The 23,567-nt window shown below is 38.9% G+C and overlaps 1 pseudogene; it reads right to left on the reverse strand.

Moving 5' to 3' along the window:
• Window positions 1-688: 688 nt before the first annotated feature.
• On the reverse strand, window positions 689-1,287 carry LOC118552290 (glutathione S-transferase Mu 1 pseudogene; annotated as a pseudogene).
• Window positions 1,288-23,567: the final 22,280 nt, after the last annotated feature.

Raw genomic sequence — 23,567 nt, forward strand, 5'->3', positions numbered from 1 at the left:
GAAGTCTCTCTCAGATTAGCAAGTCTCCAAGATGTCAAAACATATAAATACAGAAAATTTTTAAATATGATTAATACAGTTGAGATGTTTTTATTTTTTATTTTGTTTCATTTTCAGTACTGTTGAATTTGATATGATAACATTTGCTTCATGAGATAGGTCTAGGATTTTCTTCTTCTTTATTTTCCTTCATAAATTGTGTGTGCGCATGTACGATTGAGGCTTTCTTGGAGATCAGGCAGGGCTGAGGCAAGGACCATGCTAGGGGAATAGGGCCTGCATACCAGGCCAATACTGGTCTTCAGGGCAATGGTGGGGAGCTCAGGCCCGACCTCTGTAGGTGAGGGGTCCATTTGGGCACCTCAAAGCAGAGGCAACCATAAAAGGAAGGATAGTCTGGTTGACATTAGTGCAAGAGGGATAATGTCAGTGGGGGGCAGACTTTGCTGAAGAGAAGTTGGGTGTTGTAGAGCTTTAAAGGACCTACACAAACAGAGATTTGGGGGAGTAAAAAGGGCCTAATAAGGCCTGAGGTGAGGAAGAAGGGAAAGAAAAGAAGGAGAAAGGAACAAGAAGGGTGATTCTGGAGTGCAGGGAAGTCCAGCTTTTCTCCAGGACCCCAGCGGAGCAGTGCTAGCACAATACTAGCGCCTCGCTCCTCTCTCCTGGCTTAACAGGGCCCTGCTTGTCACTCCACATGGTGGTCATTCTGAACATAGGGCCTGGGAGGAGGCAGCTGGGCAGAGATCTTCTTCAGGCCAGAGGATGATGAAATCTTTCATATTCAGGCACTCGTGGCACTCAAGTATATGGTGCAAGTCAAGGATGCCGTAAGCAAGGAAATCTGCAAAGGTGATCTTGTCCCCTGAAAATTGTGGCCTCTTCCCTAGAAACTGTGAGAAGAGCTTCATCGTTTTAGAGAGGCCCTCCAAGTACTCATGCTTCAGCTTCTCTAAGTCAGGGTTGATTGGAGGTGTCCATAACCTAGTTCTTCAAAATGTCCACACAAATCTTCCCTTCTGTTTCCCCTCCTAGGTTGTGTTTGTGAGCAATGCAGTGAAGGATGGCATTGCTCTGGGTGATCTTGTGAGCTTTATCAATTTAGTAGGGCAGATTGAGAAAGTCCAGGCTCAACTTGAATGTTTCATTCCACCACTGGCTTCTGTCATAGTTGGAGCATCCCCCATCACATGTTTCTTTTCCTCATAGTTTTGAGTTTGTGTGTTCCAGAAGCAGGTGAATGGTATAAGCCAGCCCATGGATGTCCCAGTAAGCCAAGGGCATAGACAGAGTTCAGCTTTCTGTGGATTTGGGGAATAACCTCAGTGGAGCTGGGCTGGAACTTCATCCTTACAGTTTTTCTTTAACTTAGAAATTATATCAAAATGAGAAGTTTAGGAAGGAGGGAATCCCCAAGAGTAAAAAACTCAAAGAAAACCTACTAAATATATAGGCACTAGTGCTTTGGCTACCCTAAGAGCATTACCTACATCAGTAAATATAAGACTTGCATATTTTAACCACTTGGATTTTGGGCCCTTGTGAGGCAAATAGATGGAATTAAGATCCCTGAATAAAACATAGGTTGTCAAAACTGTGTACTCTGTTCAGAGGTGTAGACGGCATATAAATCCTCCAGCAAAGGTTAATGTCTGGATCTGGGATTTGGGTGAAAAAAAAAGTCTCCCTTGAGAAGTTAAAACTGCAGGCTACCTCATAGGGTACCTGTGTGGCAGAGATTACTTATGCTCTCCAATACATAGTTTTCCTTTCCTTCCTAAGCACCTAAAAGACTGTACTTCCCCATCCCCTTGCAGTTGTGTGGGACCATGTGACTAGTTTTTGCCCATGGTCACTTCTGGGCTGAGGAAGTCAAAAGTCCCTTCACCATCTTTGAGCTATTTTTTTCTGCTATAGAGACCTAGAAGCCATAACAACATCATAAAATGGAAACAGCCTGGATCCTCCTGAATCACTGCTTGGGGAGAGCTGCTCTGAAGAGATGCCCAGCTTGAAGCAGATTTTGTAAGAGCAAGAAACAAACATCTGTTGTCTTAAACCACAGAGATTTCGGGATTAAATTAATTGCTCGCCTGCTCTCTCCCTACACACACACACACACACACGCACACAATTTATGAAGGATATATAAGAAAAGGAAATCCTAGACATCTCATGAAGTAAAATCCAGCAGTGTACTGAAGATAAAACAAAACAAAAATTAAAACATCTGTGATATAGCCAAGAAATGCAACCCAGTAGGTTTTATCCTAGAAATGCAATGATAATTCATTATGAGAAAATATATTAATGTGATACTAGATTTATAATAAGAAATATATATTTGGCCTTCATCCTGGGCTCTGGCACAGAGCTCCTAAAACACTTGGAATTTCCTGTGATGAGAGCAATAAAGATGTCTTTTGTTATGTTAATGAGGTAACTTTTGGAAAGCACCTGATGGTGGAGCTGGTCACCAGTAAACCAGCCATGTGATTAGATGATTGGAAGTTTCAATCCCATGTCCTTGATTTCTGAGGTGGGGAGAGGGCCTGAAGATTGAGTTCAATCACCAGGGGCCAATGATTTAATCAACCATACCTATGTAATAAAGCCTCCATAAAAACCCCAAAAGACAGGATTTGGAAAGCTTCCAGATTGGTGAACACATGGAGATGTGGGGAGAGTGGTGGGCCCAGAGAGGGCATGGAAGCTCTGCACCCTTTCCCCATACCTTGCCTTATGCATCTCTTCTGCCTATCTGTTCCTGAGTTATGTCCTCTTATAATAAAATAGTAATCTAGTGAATAAATGGGTTTCCAGAGTTCTGTGAGCCACTCAAGCAAATTTATCAAACCCAAGGAGGGAGTTGTGGGAACCTCTGATTTATAACCAGTTGGTCAGAAGCACAGGTGACAATCTGGACTTGTGACTGGCACCTGAAGTTTGTGTGTGGCAGTGGGGGGAGGGGGGACAGTCTTTTGGGACTAAACCCTTAACCTGTGAGATCTGATGCTATCTCCAGGTAGATAGCATCAGAACTGCATTGTAGGACACCCAGCTGGTGTCTGGAGAATTGCTTGGTGCTATGGAGAAACCCACGCACACACATATTGGAAATCTGGTGATTAGATCCCATTTAGTGATATACCACACTAATAAATAAGATACTTTATCTTATCCTAACACACTGAGTGATCCAAGAAACTCTTGAGAAATCAGTATAACAGTGGAAAAATGACCTTAAATTGATTATACTTCAAGAGGCCTAGAAGAGAAAATGCAAGATCCCCTTGAGGGGACCCATCCTCAAATTGGGCCACATAGGATTTCCACACATAAATATTCCCTCCCCTTCCATCAAGTAAGATCTTACAATAAAAAAAAATGTGTATATACAATCAATACATAATGAAAATTAACATTAAAAAACATGAAGAATATTATTCTCTTGAACGTCATATAATGGAATTATATATAAACTGTCTAAGAATATTAAATTGGCTTAAGAAATAAAATAAGAAATTGAAAATCGTGAGGAGGAAAATACTATTATCAAGAAAACAAAGATTTGAAAATCATTGGAGTAAAATTTTCAAAAATAATAATATAGTTTTTGAAATTACCAACTCAATGAACATGTTAAAAAATACACTATACATAGCTGAAGTAGAAAAGTGGTGTAAAAAGTTTACCCAAAATGGAGTACAAATGAAAAGAAAATACGTAAAAGCACAGTTAAGAGACCTCAAAACTAGAACAAACACATTTACTACGTCTCTAATAGAAGTTCCAGAAGAGAACACAAAGCATGGAAGAGAAATGATATTTGAAAAGATAATGACATTGAGACTCATGCTAAATCTCAAGCTGGATAAATAAAAATAAATCCGAAAAACACATCCAGACACATCATAGTGAAACTGCTGTATATCAAAGACTAAAAGAATATGTTAACAGCATATGTAGGAAGAAACTGGCAGATTAAATACAGACTGACATCATACTCCTAATCCAAAAGATAAGGAAGATAATGGGGACTTCAGAGAAAATGGCTGTATCCAGCTAAACTATCTTTTAAGATCAAAGTCAAAATAAAGAGGGGCACCTGGGTGGTTCAGTTGGTTAAGTGTCTGCATTCCGCTCAGTTCATGATCTCGGGGGTCCTGAGATTGAGCCCTGCATCGGGCTCCTTGCTCAGCAGGGAATCTGCTTCTCCCTCTTCCTCTGTTCCTCCCCCACCTCCACTTGTGCTCGCTCTCTCTCTCAAATAAATAAAATCTTAAAAAAAAACAAAGTCAAAATAAAGAGATTTGTGGATAACACTGAACTTACTACCAACTTACTTAACCATCAGGGAAGAAATTTATACCTCACAGACACTAAAATCCTGGATGCCTTTTTCTGCTTCCCAACCTGAAGCTCAGCAAGTCCAGTACTACTACATTGCATTTCTGTTCCATTTTCTTGTTTTCAGAGATGACAGTATCTTTTTCAGTGTTCTACTTTTACATTTTTATTTCTCTCTCTCCTATTTGTTTGGACCAGAGGAGTATATCAAACATGAAATCCCTATGTCATCTTGTCCAAAAATCTCCCTATGTCTTTCTTTATACCTTCATTTCAATTTCCATATAACCTCCAGAATAATCTAGCCCTGTGCTTCTCAAACTACCTATGGTGAAGGATCAGTGTGATTTTTTTCCCTAATAGAAGGCATACCTATATTTTATCAAAGTCAACTGATCACTCATTTGGATGTGGCAGCCTTGTCAGATAGCTATAAAAGTTTTCAAATACTTAATCTCAATTTATGTATTTACTGCAGACTGATAACAAATAGTTCTTGGATCAGCAATGATACGTGGACCACAATTTGAGTAGTACTGATCTAGTTAAAATTCAATTCTGAAAATTCCACTTAAAATTATGTAGTGGAACTCCATTACCTATAAGAAAACTTCCAAATTCCAAATAATATGGCACACAAGGGCCTTTGTGATCTGTCTCTCTGGTTTCATCTCCTACCTTTGTCTGCCTCAAACTTTATACCCAGAAACAATTCAGTGCTTGCAATTTCTTAACTAAGAATCATTGAAAAAGGTGAAGAAACAAACTCTAAGCTGATATTCCTAGAGCAAATCTCATTGCCAGACTGCAGAAAGAAAAGCCACCGAATAAGCTACTATTTCCTCTATGTCAGGAAGCTTCTAGCTTCAGAACCTATAACCACTACAATAATAAAAAAAAAAGCTGTTACAATCAGAACAATCATCATTACCAGTGCCACTGCAGAACTACACCATACCTGCTATGATCTACACCAGGAAAAGTGACATCCCACACCCTGCCTCTCAACACCCATGAAGCTAGTTACTTGACATTGGGACCTCTGTTAATGCTGCCGTAGAAAAACTTTGTCTTCTATATCTTACATGAATGCACCTGATTGGTTTAACCTTGTATAACGTGCAGAACCAGTTGCAATGGAATCTATGGAATGTAGATTTTAATTTCCCAACCCCCACAGCAGAGAAAAAGACACTAGATCAGTGTTTTTCATAATCCATTAGTGGTTTATAAAATTAATTTAGAGTGTCCCTTGACTCATATTTTTTAATGAAATGGAATGGGATAGGATAGACTAGAAAATATCACAGTGCACATTCAGGGTTACTAATGTTTCATGAAAATTTTGTTTTAGTTATATAAATAAAGAGAATGTAATATGGAAATGTACCGGGATACTATATAAATGCGTTTATTACTGTAGGTTCTAATCCAAAAAGTTTTATTTTTTTTTTAGGGAGAGAGAGAAAGAAAGCGGGGGCGGGGTGTGGTAGGGAGAGGCAGAGGGAGAGGGAGGGAGAATCCTCAAGCAGACTCCCCACTGAGTGAGGAGCCTGATGCAGGGCTCCATCTCACAACCCTGAGATCATGACCTGAGCAGAAATCAAGAGTTGGACACTCAAACAACTGAGTCACCCAGGCACCCCCAAAAAGTTTTAAATGCATTATACTAGTGCAATAATTCTCAAACTTTAGCCTGCATCAGAATCCCCTGGAGGGGGGGAGGTATTAAAGCACAGATACTGGGCCCCATACCAAGTTTCTGGTTCACATCTGGTGTGAGGCCTGAGAATTTACATTTCTAACAAGTTCCCAGGTGGTGGTGATGCTGTTTGTCCAAAGAACACTCTGAGAACAACTGCTCTAGAACAGTGGTTCTTAACATTGGCTGCACGTTAGAATCATCTGTGGAGCTTTTAAAAGTCCTGATGCTGGGCTGCACCCCAGATCAATTACATGAGGTTCTCTGGGGTGAGACTGGACCATCAGTGTTTTTTTTCTTCTTATTTTTTTAAAATTTTTTAAATTTCATTTTTTTAGGTTATGTTAATCACCATACATTACATCATTAGTTTTTGATGTAGTGTTCCATGATTCATTGTTTGCATATAACACCCAGTGCTCCATTCAGTACGTGCCCTCTTTAATACCCATCACCAGGCTAACCCATCACCCCAACACCCCTCCCCTCTAGAACCCTCAGTTTGTTTCTCAGAGTCCATAGTCTCTCATGGTTCGTCTCCCCCTCCGATTTCCCCCCTCTTCATTTTTCCCTTCCTACTATCTTTTTTTTTTAACATATAATGTATTATTTGTTTCAGAGGTACAGGTCTGTGATTCAACAGTCTTACACAAATCACAGTGCTCACCATAGCACATACCCTCCCCAACGTCTATCACCAGTTTTTTAAAGCTCCACCCATGTGAAGCCAAGAATGAGAACCAATGTTCTAGAAGAATGATGGAATAGATGTTGAGCATCTTTCTATAATTTTTTACCATATTTATCTAAATCCACCATTCTTTATCACCTCAGGAACTGTTTTAGAACCTCTTGATCTCTAGATCATGCTCCTTTCCCTGATTTGAAATCAGAAAACTATGCTTTGAGTGCTGACTCTCTTTCTTACCAGGTATGTGACCTTGGACAAGATCATGAGGCTCTGTTTCTTCACCCACATAATGCGGAAGATAGCAAAACGTCTTCTCACAGGATGGACATGATAACATAATACAGGCAAAAACCAATTTTATAAATGATGAAGCTGCTGTGCCTGAAGTTCAGGGTGCATGCAGGGTGGAGTGTCCAGTAATGAAGGAAGATATTTTGATTGGTGTTAGATGTTTAAGCCTCTTATGTGTTTGAGTATTCTCTTGGAGTTTGGACAATATGTTGCGCAGTGGAATTCTTAAACAAGGAATTGATATGAATCATTTGTGCTGTTTTTCAAACAATAACTCCGGTGACCAGGTTTCTCTAATGGGAAACAGAAAGAAAGCCCAGAAAGCAGTTATGAGGCTGTCATACAAGAGCAAGTAAGAGAGGATGAGGGTCTGGACAGCAGCAGTGGAAGATAGGACAGAGATTGTGGTGCTACTTCAAGACATCTCTTGGCAGAATAAACGGACTTAGGTGAAACAATAAGAAAATTCACTGGGGTTCACATGTGATACTAAAATATTCAGACTTTTCAAATAGAATTTCATATATAAGCTATATACATAGCTATCTCGTTACTTGGTTAGACATTCAAATAAAGTGCTGAATATTTTGGTATTGTTTTATTTTTTAAGTTATTATTTAAATTCCAGTTAGTTAACATACAGTGTAATATTAGTTTCAGTCGTACAGTATAGTGATTCAACACTTCCATACAACACCCAGTGCTCATCAGAACAAGTGCACTCCTTAATCACCATCACATTTTGGTATTCTTTTAGATTTATTATAGATCAATTTAAGGAAATTAATTCATACTTCCAATCTGGTCAGAATTTGCTTAGTTGCCCAGTACAGTTTCACTTCTTTCACAAAAATAAAGTAATGCTGCTCTTTACTTATGATGAAGAAAGACATACTGGTAACTTGATGTTAACAAGACATTACAAACAGAAAAGGAGCCAAATCTGGTATTTTTACCACAAGTCGGACTACTATGAGGCACACAAACTGATCACAAAATGAGACTAAAAAGCTCTTCCAAGAACCAGAGCCTGGGGAATACTGCATACTGCGTCCCTCTCGGAGAGTCAGCATACGTATTAGCATATTAAAGGCTCCAAGAAGTCGTGCGCAAAGAAACATGTTCTGTTCTGCTTAAAGCAGCATTTCCTATCCTTATAAGACTATGAAAGGCTTTATTATTTTTATTTATTCATAACATCTATTTATATTCTGTAAAAAGGGTGGAAGTTATAGTACACTTTGGGTTATGTAAGTTTAGAAAAATGGTCTCCCAACTTTTAAATAATACACCTGCAAGCACAATTGTACTTATATATTACTTATATTTTGCATGTTATACAATCGCTGTTGTATTTAGGTATTACATACATTGTATAACACACATGAAACAAATTTAAGATGATGTGATATAAAATAATCTTGGGGCGCCTGGGTGGCTCAGTCGTTAAGTGTCTGCCTTCGGCTCAGGTCATGATCCCAGCGTCCTGGGATCGAGCCCCGCATCGGGCTCCCTGCTCAGCAGGAAGCCTGCTTCTCCCTCTCCCACTCCCCCTGCTTGTGTTCCCTCTCTCGCTGTGTCTCTCTCTGTCAAATAAATAAATAAAATCTTAAAAAATAATAATAATCTTTTAAAATTTCTTTTTATTTATTTGTGGCATACAAACTCTATGTTAATATCAGACAAAGCAGATTTAAAAGCAAAGAAAATTACCAGGGATAAAAAGTGACACTACATAATAGTGACATTACATTCACTAATAAGACGTAAGTGTTCTATATGTGTATGCACCAAACAACAGAGCTTCAAAATACATGAAGCAAAATCTGATAGAACTGGAAGGAGAAATGGATAAATTTGCAATTACAGATGGAAATTTTTCAACACCCTTCTCTTAATACTTGACAGAGCAAGTATACAGAAATTCAGCAAGGATATAAAAGAACTGGACAAAATTATCCATCACGTGGACCTAATTGACACTTATTTATAGAAAGCTTCACTTAACAGCAAAATGCTCATTTTCTCAAGTGCATATAGAATGTGCACTAATATACACTACATCTTTGCTAATAAGACAAACCCAAACAAATTTAAAAGAATTAAAGTGATGCAAAGTATATTCTCTGATAATAATGGAATTAAACTAGAAATTAATTTCAGAAAAACATCTCGAAAACTCTTAGAAATTAAACAAAACACTTCTGAATAATCCATGGGTCAAAAGGAAGTACCAAGAGAGATAGGAAAATATTTTGAACTGAAAGAAATGTGATAATAGAGCATAACAAAATTTGCGGGATGCACAGTCAACACACCAATTAAAACACAATTGCCAGATTGGATTAAAAAAACAAGACCTGCCCATATGCTATCCACAATTATCTATAATTAGGGAGAAATGTATAGCATGAAATACTTGTATTGGTAAAGAAGAGAGGTCTCAAATCAGTAATCGAAGCTTCAATATTAAGAAACTGGGAAAAGGCAAACAAAAATAAGTTCAGCAGCTCTTTTTCACATTTGGCCTTGGGATAGCCAGTGAACTTGTGTGTGGTAGAAAAGATTTTTAAGGTCACTCATTCTATTTCTTTTTTTTTTTTCATTCTATTTTGATATATAGTTTCAAAGTGTAGTTTTTACTTTAGAGGAAAATATAACCTCCCAGTCAAATCTACTTAACCAGTCTCACATAAACGTCAATACCCTGAAATAGAACCAACAAATAGTGAGGGGACCTCTGTCAACCTGTCTACATTTTATGGGATACCAGTTTTTTCTCAGGAAACCATGGACACTGGGCACATGACACACAATAGCCTTCTATGCAGATGGACTGAGTGAGGCCATCAGTGTTAGTCTGGGTATTAATTGCTGAAAACGCTTAATTTCTTTCTTGTTTTTTTTTAAAGGAAAAAGTCCTAATATTTTCTCCCCATACCCAAATGGATTGTTCACATACCCCAACCCAGAAACTTCTAGACTAGAGAATAAAGGGGTAAAAGGACCTAGTTTTGAAGCAATTTCATCTCTGAAAGGATCCCATGGAATTCACTCACAGCAGACAGAATATACTGACCCTAAAGTAAAGCTATGTAAAAGGTAGCTATTTCTGAGGCTGAAATAATCCTTTGGAGAACACACTGCATTTTGTTAAGTTGTCAACCCGTGGGTTTCTATTTCTCCTTATATGTTGTGCTGTGACTATCTTCTAAATACCACATTCCACTGTCAGCTTGATATTTAAAACCGGTTGGCCGCACTCCACTGCCATCCATTATGTTGCATTGTTTTACAAGAAATATAACTTCTTTCACAGCAGACATGTTGAACCCAAGGAAACTGTTTTTCACATTTTACTGTGTGGATTTTTAAAATATATTTATCCTAGACACAAAAGATCTAAACGTGAAGCAATTGAACTTACTTAAACAGCTAATAGATTTATACATGCTGCTCCCTTCTCTCCAGATGAATTTTTAAAAATATTTTTAAATAAAGTTTAAAACCCCATCTTTGTTGGCTCAGATGCTTGCAGAGGAGTTGGCTCATGATGCTTTCTCATTTGGGATCATCTTCTGTTGCTAAGAGATTTGCATACGCTTAGGATGACTTAAGATCATTGGTACAAAATATACTCAGAAATTAATCCATAAGTGGCATTTTTATACAAAGAATCCTGGTCAGGTAGACTTTCTTTTTTTTTGTTATGTTAAGTTAGCCAGATACAGTATGTCATTAGTTTTTGATGTGGTGTTCCATGATTCATTAGTTGTGTATAACACCCAGTGCTCATTACAACACGTGCCTTCCTTAATACCCATCACCCGGCTACCCCATCCCCCCACCCCCCTCCCCTCTGAAACCCTCAGTTTGTTTTCCAGAGTCCAGAGTCTCTTATGGTTTGTCTCCCTCTCTGATTCCCACCCCCTTTCAGTTTTCCCTTCCTTCCCCTAATGTCCTCCGTGCTATTCCTTATGTTCCACATATGAGTGAAACTGTATGATAATTGTCTTTCTCTGCTTGACTTATTTCACTTAGCATAATCCCCTCCAGTTCCATCCATGCTGATGCAAATGGTGGGTATTCATCCTTTCTGATAGCTGAGTAATATTCCATTGTATATATGGACCACATCTTCTTTATCCATTCGTCTGTTGAAGGGCATCTCTGCTCCTTCCACAGTTTGGTTATTGTGGACATTGCTGCTATGAACATTGGGGTGCATGTGCCCCTTCTTTTCACTACATCTGTATCTTTGGGGTAAATATCTAGTAGTGCAATTGCTGGGTTGTAGGATAGCTCTATTTTTAACTTTTTTGAGGAGCCTCCATACTGTTTTCCAAAGTGGCTGTACCAGCTTGCATTCCCTCCAGCAGTGTAAGAGGGTTCTCCTTTCTCCACATCCTCGCCAACATTTGTTGTTTCCTGCCTTGTTAATTTTTGCCATTCTAACTGGTGTAAGGTGGTATCTCAATGTGGTTTTGATTTGAATTTCCCTGATGGCTAATGATGTTGAACATTTTTTCATGTGTCTGTTAGCCATTTGTATGTAGACTTTCAAAGAAGCTATCTTTCTTTTCCTTTGACAACAGTGGGAGTGCGAGCCTGAAATTTAAGTATAATTCATCACTACTGTGGTCAATTTGATTCATTGTTCAGGGTGATATCAACCCTGTTCGAACCTGAATTTTCCTACTAAATCCCAAATATTTGCCCTAATATAGAATGAAAAAGAAAGTGCAAATACTTAACAATTGCACATATTTACACATGCTTAGTGTATTACTTATCTATTGCTGCATAATATAATACCACATAAATTTGTAGCTTAAAAAACCCCACATTTATTATCTCATAGCTTCTGTGGATTAGGAATCTGAGCACAGTTTAGCTGGCTCCTCTCCCTCAGGGTGTCCTAAGAGGCTACAGTCAAGGTATCAGCCAGGGCTGGAGTCTCATCTGAAAGCTCACCTGGGGCAGGATCTACTTCTAAGCTCACTGCATGATTGTGGACAGGATTCAGCTCCTTTTGGATTGCTGCACTGAGAATTCCAGTTCTTTGATGGCTGTTAGCCAGAGGACACCCTTAGTTCCTTATCACGTGGGCCTCCTAAACAAGGCAGGTTGCTTCATCATTACATGCAAAGGAGAGCTCTGGATAGCAAGATGGCATGGCAACAATCTCTTACAAGTTAATCACAGAAGTGACATCTCCTCATAGTTGAGATAGTCCATTGAAGCAAATTACTCAAGGGAAGGGGATTACACAAGGCTGTGAATGCCAAGAGATAGAAATATTTAGGGGCTATCTTAGAAGCTACGCACCACACCTCCTTTCACTATGGCCACTTTCAGTCTTCTCACTTCTTAATAACACATGCAGGACATGCAAACAATAAAAAAACAAAAACTTTTTTGCTTGCAAGTAATAATGTACCAGTGAATTCAGCCACATTCAAGTCAAAAGAAGATTGACAGGTAAGGCTTTAGACCAGATGTTTTTATTTTTCAACTCCTGATATCAATACATATTTTTCTTTCTTGATTTATAACCTCTACCTCACTAGTAGAGTCTGAATATAATTTCTCCCAAATTTAAGGTAACAAATTAAAAATTGAGTATAACATTTTCCAAACAATTGGTGCCACATGATAGTCACAAGTCAGGAAAGTGTCTCTAGCCTCCATTAGCAAACTTAAAGTCGAAATATATTAGAATCACTGACTTGGGTTGGGTTTATCCAATAAGGAGACTTTAGACAAGTATTTAAGTGTAGGCATTTCGGGGGTTGGTGGGGAAGTGGCATTAGGAAACACAAAGTAGGGGAGTAAGGAAAGGAGAATGCAAGCAACTACAGTCGATAAAATGCGTGTTTTCAAGCTATTTATGATTGTGGCAACTGGAGGTCAGTTACAGTGGGGACCTGTGGGAGACAGTGAAGAACATATCTCAGAGTTATCTCAACTAAGAGTAAAAAGGCTGGGGTATTTATTCACTAGTTCCTTATTGTCATTGGTTGAAGATTGCTTCCAGAAGCATTAACTCTCTGGCACTTTATGCTTACTTATGTGTGAAGGCTGAGCATGTTCCCCCAGCCAGAGGGGAAAAAAAAGTCCCCGGGCTGAGTCACTGGCATTCACAATGAGCAGCCTTCAGCATGTAGAGATGAGTGTGGAAGAAATACGGATAGGGCACAACTAACGTCTTCTATAGTCACTGTAACTGAAGAGCTGTTGAGAGACCACCCAGTTCTTTTCCTGCTCTCATCAAGGGTTATACCTAAAAACTTCTCTAAGGAGACAAGCAGTTCTTATTTCAGTTCATACATTCCTGATCATGGCAGGCAAGTGGGGAGATAAAACTAAGATGTGAAATGTACAGGAAGCTCTGAAACTTTCCCAGAAAAGCCTGTGCCCCCAAAACAAAAGCAATGGTTCTAAGTAGCAACAACTCTAATGCTTTATTGATCCTTGGACTGGGCAGGTCCCCTAGAAAATCATTGATCCTTTGACAGCTTACCAAGTACCCTTGGAAGTAGCGATAGGCCACAGAAGACTCAAGGTACCCTGGGAGGTTGAAATAGATCACATCAGCCCCTCAGTAACCTGGGAGGTAATAATGGACCATGTTAGCCCCAAAATCCTAGGAAGTAGTGCTGAGCCACATCAACCCCAAAGCATCCCAGAGGTTTGGGATGGCCCACATCAGATCTGAGATAAAAGGATCTCTGATTTTCTAATTCCAAGACACCTTTCACAGACAGGGAACAGTGGGAAATGTAATGGGCAGCAGGCACACTCTGATAGTCATGCATTTTTCCAGCCAGCTGAATAGTAACTGACCTCAAGTTATAACTGAACTAAGACTCCTAAACAAAACAGAGCTTTTTCCAAACTTAAATTAAATCAACATTTGAAGTCATTGGTAAAATGATTAATAGCTCCCCAAAGACATGGTCTTAATTTTTTTCATTTTTATAAAGATTTATTTATTTATTTAAAGATTTTATTTTAGAGAGAGAGAGAGCAGGAGCAGGGGCAGAGGGGGAAGGAGAGGAACAAGCAGACCACGCTCAGCAAGGAGCCTGACCCAGGGCTCGATCCCACGACCCTGAGATCATGACCCAAGCCAAAACCAAGAGTCTTATATTCAACAGATTGAGCCACCCAGGCTCCTCAAGGCATGTCTTATTTTGCTTCTTTTTGTGTCTCTCGTCCACTCTTCGGAATAATAAATAAGTATTAAGTTAATGGATGAATGTCTTAGTTAATTGTCCTTTAAGGGAGAAACGATTAATAAGTACTTCTTTGGAATAAAAGGAGTGAGGTGTCTATTTTCAAATACATATGGGAACCAAAGAGTTAAAGTTAAACAGACTTTTTACTATGGGAATTCTCAGAGCCTTTAATATGCCAAGGTGCATTTTAAGTCACCAGGCTAGGGAGATGGCATTTGCACTATTTCCTGAACTTACTTAGCCACTAAACCCTTTTTCTCTCCCATGGAACATTTCAAAATCCCAAAGAAGTTTGAGATGTTCTAACTCTTAAAGGTGGCTTAATGATTGAGAATCATAAGTCATAGCAAAATTGAATTGTTGTGGGGGGATTTTGAGGGAAGAGAAGAGAGATGGGAGCATAATGATTTAGGGTGTCACATTAACTGTGGCCACTGGTAAAAATGAAGTGTCATAAGACAAGACAAAGAGCACTATAAGGAGCCTGGAGTAATTTCTGCATCATGACACATTCTTTCTGACAATTAGATCATCTCCATCATTGGATTCCCATGACCAGTACTACCCTTAGACCTGGGCAACAAGGGCCCCTCACCTATAGGGAGGCTCACACTTTAAAGTTTAGAAGACCCTGCTTTAGATTTCCTCCAGCAGTACCCTCCACATGAAGCAAGTAATCATAAAGCCAAGGAAATGTGTTCACTCAAACCCCACAGCCCCTCTTCTAGGTCAAGTTCGGGATGCCAAAATTCTCTACCCAAAGGGATCCAAGCCACTTCCAGGGCCCATGCAGGCCTGTTCCCATGCCCATCCTCTTGAGAATGGACTGTGTGCTAAGGGATGGTTGGTGAATTGAAAGAAAGGGGTACAGAACTAGATGGAACATAGTTACATGGGCTGAAGTAGCCACCCAAGGCCCCTCATGGTTCAGAACAAAGCCAGAAGTGGAAAGAAAAGGGGGGTGGGAGCTGTATGGGAGGGGTTTCCATTGACACTCTTGTCTAAAGCCCTACAAATATTAGGGGCAGGCCTACCTTTGCAAGTGGTAGGTAATACCTGCTCAATGAGTCCATGTGTGGAGTAAATTTTTGATACATATTCTAGTAAACTTACTTGTGATTTTCTCATCATTTGCACACCTAGGAATTATCAGATAACAGTGGCATTTCCAAGATTTATCCCTAACATCTCACCATTCCTGCCCTCACATTTCACAAGGATGTACAAGAGATACACTCCTGTACACGGCCATTTCAATTATATGTATCACAACCAAGAAGACATTTTTAGAGGCCTCTGGAGAAACAATCTGTGTCACAACAGTGCACTTGCATCAGTTCACAAGGAATCACTGAAAAAGCAAACAGACTGCCTCAGCCAATAGTCCACATTGTGATGACAGGAAATGTCACGGCTCTGCCCAGTGGGTGACCTTCGTCTAGCCCATATCCAACCTTAAAACTGAAAAACTGGGGTGTCGAGAGGATAAAAGGTCATGATTGGTCTGCAGCATTGGAAACTCAGAAGCGGTAGACAGAGATTCCTTCCTTCCAGGGAGGAAGATAGCCACTGAGCCAAGAAAACAGAAACCACTCCTAAATAACAAGTGACTCAGACTGATAAGAGAACACAAGAAATATCTTTTTCTCCCTATTTTTCTTTTTATTGTGTTGTATCATACTGTATCATATTGTATTTTACTGTGGTAAGAATATTTAACATGAGATCTACCCTGTTAATAAACTTTTAAGTGTGTAATACATTATTGGTACAATGTTGTACAGCACATCTCTAGAACTTGTTCTTCTTGCTTTATTGATCAGTAATTTCCATTTCTCCCTATCCCCAACCCCTGGCAACCACCACTCCACTCTTTAATTCTATGAATTTGCCTATTTTCGATACCTGATATAAGTGGAATCATGTAGTATGTGTCTATGACTGGCTTATTTCACTTAGCATAATATTCTCAAGGTTTAGCCATGTTGTCTCATACTGCAAAATTTCCTTCTTTTTAAAGCCTGAGTAGTATTCCATTGTATGTATATACCACATTTTCTTTATCCATTCATTTGTCAGTAGACATTTATGTTGTTTCTACCTCTTGCTATTACGAATGGTACTGCAATGAACATAGGAGTGCCATTATCTCTTTGGAATCTTGATTTCAATTCTTTTGGATAAATACCCAGAAGTGAGAGTGCTGGATCATATGGTAATTCTATAATTTTTGGAGGAACCTCTATACTGTTTTCCATAGTGGCTGCACTATTTTGCATTCCCACCAACATTGTGCACGGGTTTCAATTCTCCACATCCTCACCAACACTTGCCTGTTTTTTTTTTTTTTTTTAGTTTTAAAATATTCTTTTTTTTAAAAAATTTTATTATGTTATGTTAGTCACCATACAATACATCATTGGTTTTTGATGTGGTGATCCACGATCCATTGCTTTCGTATAACACCCAGTGCTCCATGCAGTACGTGCCCTCCTTAATACCCATCACCGGGCTAACCAATCCCCCCTCCCCCCTCCCCTATAAAACCCTGTTTGTTTCTCAGAGCCCATAGTCTCTCATGATTGCCTGTTGTTTTTTAGATAATAGCCATCCTCACAGGTGTGGGGTGGTCTTTGTGGTTTTGATTTGCATTTCCCTAATGATTAGTTATGTTGAGGATCTTTTCCTATATATGTTGGCCATTTGTATGGGTGTGGTTTTTTTAGAAATAGAAAAATGTCTATTCAAGTCTTTAGCCCATTTTTTAATCAAGCTATTAGTTGTTTTGATTTTTTTTTACTATTGAGTTGAAGAAGTTCCTTATATATTGTGCAGATTATCAGATAGATGGTTTGCAAATATTTTCTCCCATTCTGTAGGTTGCCTTTTCACTCTATTGATTTTCTCTTTTGCTATACAGAAGCTTTTTAGTTTGATATAGTCCCACATGTTTATTTTTGTTTTTGTTGACTGTAAAGAAATCTCTTAATATAAGTCAAGCTGACATCACTGGTCCACAGACTACCCTTTGAGAAGCACTGTGTTAAACACTCCATATCCCCCTAATCCTACCTCATATCCAGGGAATCAGAATCACAGGGGAGAAGCCCAGAACCTGATCTTTTAACAAATATCCCTGATGATCATTCTGGTCTAAATACACCACGTCTTTTATGCACACTAAAATTCATGCTCTTTCCTTTTTGAGGAGCCCCTCAGACACTGACTAGAGCCCATTACTGTTATCTATACAATAGTCTTAAAATTCTGATTATCTGATTTCCCACAGAGAGTAGATTAGAAGCTATCTACTTGTGGTGTGGAAGCAGGTTTGTTTGTTAATTTGATTTCATTTTTAAGCTATAATATGAGATTTTGTTTGCAGAAAATAATTTGCTATCAAATGAAAAGGTTATATTTTATTTATTAAAGTTACAAACTCCAAACCCATTTTTTCTTTAAGCTTTTGAGTTCAACCTACAAATCTTATTATTCTGTTTACAAATCTAGCAAAATTTAATGATCACTCACACAGATGCCTTTGACTGATGATTAGTCCCATTTAACTAAATGTCCTTATAAATTGAACACTTTACTTTTTAAGCCCCTTAAATATCTGACTAACAAATAAAACCTTCTCAGCACTAAATTAATTCCTATAAACATAATAAATTAAACTTAAAAATATAGTAAATCTCAGAGTTCTCTTGAATGTCCAAACATGTCAGTATAATGCCCTTAAAACTAGGGATAAAGCCTTGAGAAATTCTTCCAGATGTCTTTTTAAAATCTGTAAAAGTTGTGTTGAAAAGGATGGAAAATGCGGGATCTGTCAAGTCCAAAGTATTTAAAATGAAAACATAAAGATTTTTAAGTATCTTGAGATGTTAACATTAAAAGTCTCATTTTGTGAAGGAGGTTGCAGGATTCTGTGAGTGGATGGAGGAATTTGGTAATAATTAGGCACAAACCAGGGACATGGGCTATGTGATTGTGATGGTTAACTTTATGTGTCAACATGACTGGATCATGGAGGGCCCAAATATTTAGCTAAATATTGTTTCTGGTTATGTCTGTGAGGGTGTTTCTGGATGAGATTAGCACTTGAATCATTGAACTCAGTAAAGCAGATTTCCCTGCCCATTGAGAGTGGGCACCATTCAATCTTTTAAGGGCCTGAACAAAACAAAAGACAAAAGAAGGAAGACTTTGCCCCTTCTCTGACTGACAGATTGAGCTGGGACATTGGACTTCTACACACAGACTGAGACTTACACCATCAGTTCTTCTGGTTCTTAGATCTTCAGATTTCAACTGAACTATACCACCAGTTTTCCTGGGTTTTCAGCTTGCAGATGGCAGATTGTGGGATTTCTCAGCTTCCATAATTGCGTGAGCCAATTCCTAATGCAGTGATCATCCCTTCTTTAAACTTTATTATATATATAGTACAAGACACTGTGAGTATAAAAAGGGGGCTCAGCTTGACAGTTGAGATGAGGAAAAAAAACTGCCTTGTCTGGCTGCTACTCCAGACCTTGCAGCCCAGCTGATATGTCTGGACACTATGCACCATCAACTCTCAAATATTTGGGATGGTATAATGGGGCAATTAACAAGCCCCCAAACCTCAGTAGCTTAGGACAATGTAAGTTTATTTCTCTCTCATGGAAAGTTCAATGCAGATGTTCCTGGACTAGGATTTTCCTCCAAGCACAGACTTGAAGATCCAGGCACATTTAATCATGTGAGACTGCCATCTTCAACACATGGCCTCCAAGGTTGCTATGGAACAAAGAAAGACAGAGCCTGGACAAAGCACACCAGGTTTTAATTCAATGATCTGAAGGGTCACAATACCTCTGCTCACAATCTATCAGCAAGAATTGGTCACATGACTGCTCCAGATGAAGGGCTGCTGGAAATGTGGTCTAACCATGTACTAGAAGAAACAGATTTGGTGAGTGTCTGGCAACTCTCTGCCAGGGATGGCATAAGTGTTTCTTTAGAGGGTGTATTAGTTTTCTAAAGCTGCCATAACAAATTACCACAAACTGGGCAGCTTATAACAACAAAAATTTCTTCTCTTACAATTCTGGAGGCCAGAAGTTTGAAATCAAGATGTTGGCAGGCCATGCTCCCGCTGAAGGCTCTAGAGGAGAATCTTTCTTTGCCTCTTCCAGCTTTTGATGTTGCCAGCAATCACTACCATTCCTTGGCTTTTAGCTACATCACTCCAATTACTGCCTTCATTCTTACTTGGCTATTTTTCCTCTGTTTGTGTATGTGTGTCTACAAATTTCCCTCTCCTTAAAAGGACACCAGTCATCAGATTAAGGGCCCACCCCACCTCAGTATGACCTCCTCTTAACTTGATTACATCTGCAAAGACTTTCCAAATAAGGTCACATTCACAGGTACCAAGGGTTAGGGTTTCAACAAATTCAACATATTTGGGGGGTACACAAGTCAATCCACTACAGATGGAATATTAGTTTTCTATAACAGTTTCTGTGCATCAAGAGTTCTGGCACAGTTTAGATCAAGGTCTTACCAGGCTGAAATCTAGGGCTGTGGTTCTTACATAAAGCTCAGGGTTATTTTCCAAATTTACTGGTTTTTGTCATAATTGAATTCCTTGTGGTTGTAGGATGTAGGTCCCAGGTTGGCTTTTTGTTTGTTTGTGTTTTGGTTTTGGGGTCCTTTTGTTTGTTTGTTTGCTGGAGTTGGCCAGGGGTCAGCTACATCTTCAAAGTCAGTAGAATATTTCTATTATGCTTTATCTTCTTTTAAGGTTAAGTCAGACCCTGTCAAGACAGGAATTTCTATTTTGATTAACTCAAAGTCAACTGATTAGTATCTAATCACAGCATCTCATCATATTTCTAAGTTCCAGCCCCACTGAAGAAGAGATGATTATACAAGGGTGTGGGTCATTGGGAGTTATCTTAGAATTCTGCTTACACAGAGGTAAGCTTCTTTTAATCACAGGAAGATTTAGAATTAAAGCTTAAATCTTTAAGAGCTATGTGTTTTTTTTTTTTTTTGCTTTAAAGAATCTGTGCAGGGGCTCCTGGGGGGCTCAGTCAGTTAAGTGCCTGCCTTTGGTTCAGGTCATGATCCCAGGGTCCTGGGATTGAGACCCGTGTGGGGCTCCCTGCTCAACGGAGAGTCTGCTTCTCCCTCTACCCCTCCCCCTGCTTACGCTCTCTCTCTCTCTCTCTCTCTCTCAAATAAATAAATAAATAAATAAAATCTTTTAAAAATTAAAAAAAGAATCTGTGCATATTAGGTATTTCTGTACTTGCAATGTTTAAGAAAATTTGCCTAACTGGACTAGTAAGTCAGCCTTTTGATTCCTATCTAAAATTATAATTGTAAAATGAATTTGGGCAGGTGCATTAAGTTGAAACATTCTAGTATCTTCCATTTTAAGAGAATTTACGATTGAGCCTTTTCTCAATTACTACATGAGGATTCTGTCTGTGCTTTTTATATGATTGAGTTTTTCTGAGTTCAAAGGGTGCCATTTCTGACTTCTTCCCTCTGCTCAGGGAAATCTGTAGTCCTCACTGAGGTTATAGTTAACCCTCAGCCTTGATTAGATTCTTAAATTTTAAAGCTGTCTTTATCCTAATGTCTGGTATCTCTTTCCTAACCCTGTAAAGTAAATGAGTTGTTCTGGAAGTAATTTAATAAGGCCATAGCAAATAGCCAAACTGTATGGCTGTAAAGTACTTTATCATTTCCTGCCCAACATCACAGACTCCCAACAAACACCTGAAGATGCCAACTACAAAAATGAATTACATTTAATTCTATATTATTAGTAACACAACTTAAATCAACAGGCAGTAGAGAAAGAAGGGTCTACCTCCCACAGGTGCATCTACCTGTTGAGCACGGTAGCACATTTCCTTCCTCCAGCTACAACCTGGCTAACATTTCAGTGGGGTCAGTCAGTTAGAAGTTAAATTGCTGATACCAGGACAAGACTAGAGTGAGGCTAGTGAAGCATCCAGGGTTCAGAATGTAAGGCAGTGCTCACTCAGGCATGTGCTGAAGAAGGTACTGGAACTTCTTCACAGTGCAAGCACAGGGTCAACACCAAGAGTGTGTGCCACCTTATATTTTGCACCTTGGTGCCTCGCTTTCCTCACCCTAGTCCTAGCCTTATTGGCACCTTAAAAGCCCGCTGTTACAAAGATCTTCAAAAGATCAAAAAAAGACTACCCTCCATCTTGCAGCGAGAATTCCTGCTTTAATAGGCTTTCTTGCTAGGTGAGGCCATACCTGAAGGATTCAACTTCTTTTGAGTTGGTATTGCCTCCTCTTTCAGAGCAACATCACCTGGCCAAATTTTCTCTGACCAATCTCATGTCTGCCATGGAAAACCCATTACAGAACTGCCTAGAAATACCTTTGTGGCATATTCATTTTTATAAATATCGGAAAATTCAGATCTACAAAAAATAATGACATTAAAAAAATCACTTTTGATCCCACAACCCAGAAATAACTATCATTTACATTCTGAAGGATGACCTTTCAGTCTTTTTTATGCATATACTTTTTAAATAAAATCATAGACCCAAACTGTACATATTGGTTTCAGTCTTTTTTTTTTTCACTTCTCATTATATCACAAACAATTTTCCATTTAAAAATCTTCTACAACATTGTTTTAAAAAGTTACTTAATACTCCATTGTGTGATCTATATCAGGATTTATTTATTCAATCCCATATTGTTGGAAATTTAGATTGTTTCCAATTTTTCTCTATTATAAATTTCACTATTATGAGAATTCCCCAGAGTTAGACTTTGCACTCATCCTGAATTATTTCCTTTGGATAGAGTTTAAATTATGGAAGCACATTTTGAAGAACGAATATGAAGATTTTTGCTACATTTGCCAACTTCTCCTCCAGAAAGCTTATGCCAATTTTTATCTTGGTCTTTTGGCTACCAGTTGTTCAATCAAGAAAACCAGTAATAGTAGTAATTGCAGCCATCATTTAGGGAGAACTCAACTTCTTTTGACTTAACATACATTATCTCATAAAGTCTCCAAATAGTCATAAAGTTAAGTGGTGTTATCCCTATATGAAGGCTAATTTTATGTCAACTTGGCTGGGCCACAGTGCCCAGATATTTAGTCAAACATTATTCTGGATGTTTCTATGAAAGTCTTTTTGGATGACATCAACATTTACATTGGTGGACTTTGAGTAAGGCAGATTGCCCTCCATAATGTGGATAGGTCTCATCCAAACAGTAGAAGGCCTGAATAGAACAAATACTGACCTCCTTTGGGCAAGAAGGAATTCTGGCAACAGACACATTTTGGACTTGAATTACAACTCTTCCTTGGGTGTCCAGCCTGCTGGCCTGCTCTACTGATTTTGAACTTACTAAGTCTCCACAGTCACATGAGCCAGTTCCTTAAAATACATCTCTCTCTCCCTATCTCTCTTCTCTCCCCCCATATAATATATATCCATATCCATATCCATATCCATATATCCATATCCTATTCATTCTCTTTCTCTGGAGAACCTTAACATACCCTATTTGGCAGATGAGAAATCCAATACTTAGAAAGGTTGATGCTCCCAAGTTTACACAGGTGGAAAATAATAACATCAGTATTCAAATCCAATTTATCTGACTCCATAACCCATGCTCTTAACCATTATATGAAAGAACTATGCCAAGGTCATCAGACCATGAGCCCATCATATTTCATACTTGGACATTCCCCATCACTGTGGAGAGGTTTGGGTAACTTCCCCAGCACCTGCCAATAGCAGTGAATAATCCAAGAACCCCTTCAAAGTAGAACATCCTGAAGGGTCAGACTCAGTCACACCAAGGCAGCTACCTAACCCACAGTCTCTCCCACGACCACTAAAAAGAGAAGACCTTCTGATGAACTTACATTATAGTCTTTTGAAGAAGAAACCAGGGGCTTCTGTCAGTAGTGGCCATACCATTGTTTCTCTGTTTTTCAGCTCCCGATGCAATGGGTTAGGTTCAGATATTCTTCCTATTTTTGTGATTTCAGGGTCACCTATATGATGAAGTTGAAGAGCACAACCTCTTGTGACAGTCTGATTTGGAATCAAAATGGAAATTCAAATGTGAACAGAGGTAAATAAATGAAGAAAACTAGCAGATTTTGTTTCTTATCTCTTCTAATTCCAGCACCTAGGGAGCCACCCTGTCTGAAATGAAAACATATGAACAAACCCCCTGAAAGGAACATCATCCTGCCCCAATACTCCAAGTT

This window comes from Halichoerus grypus, chromosome X (assembly GCF_964656455.1).
Source record: "Halichoerus grypus chromosome X, mHalGry1.hap1.1, whole genome shotgun sequence".
NCBI classification, from domain to species: Eukaryota; Metazoa; Chordata; class Mammalia; order Carnivora; family Phocidae; genus Halichoerus; species Halichoerus grypus.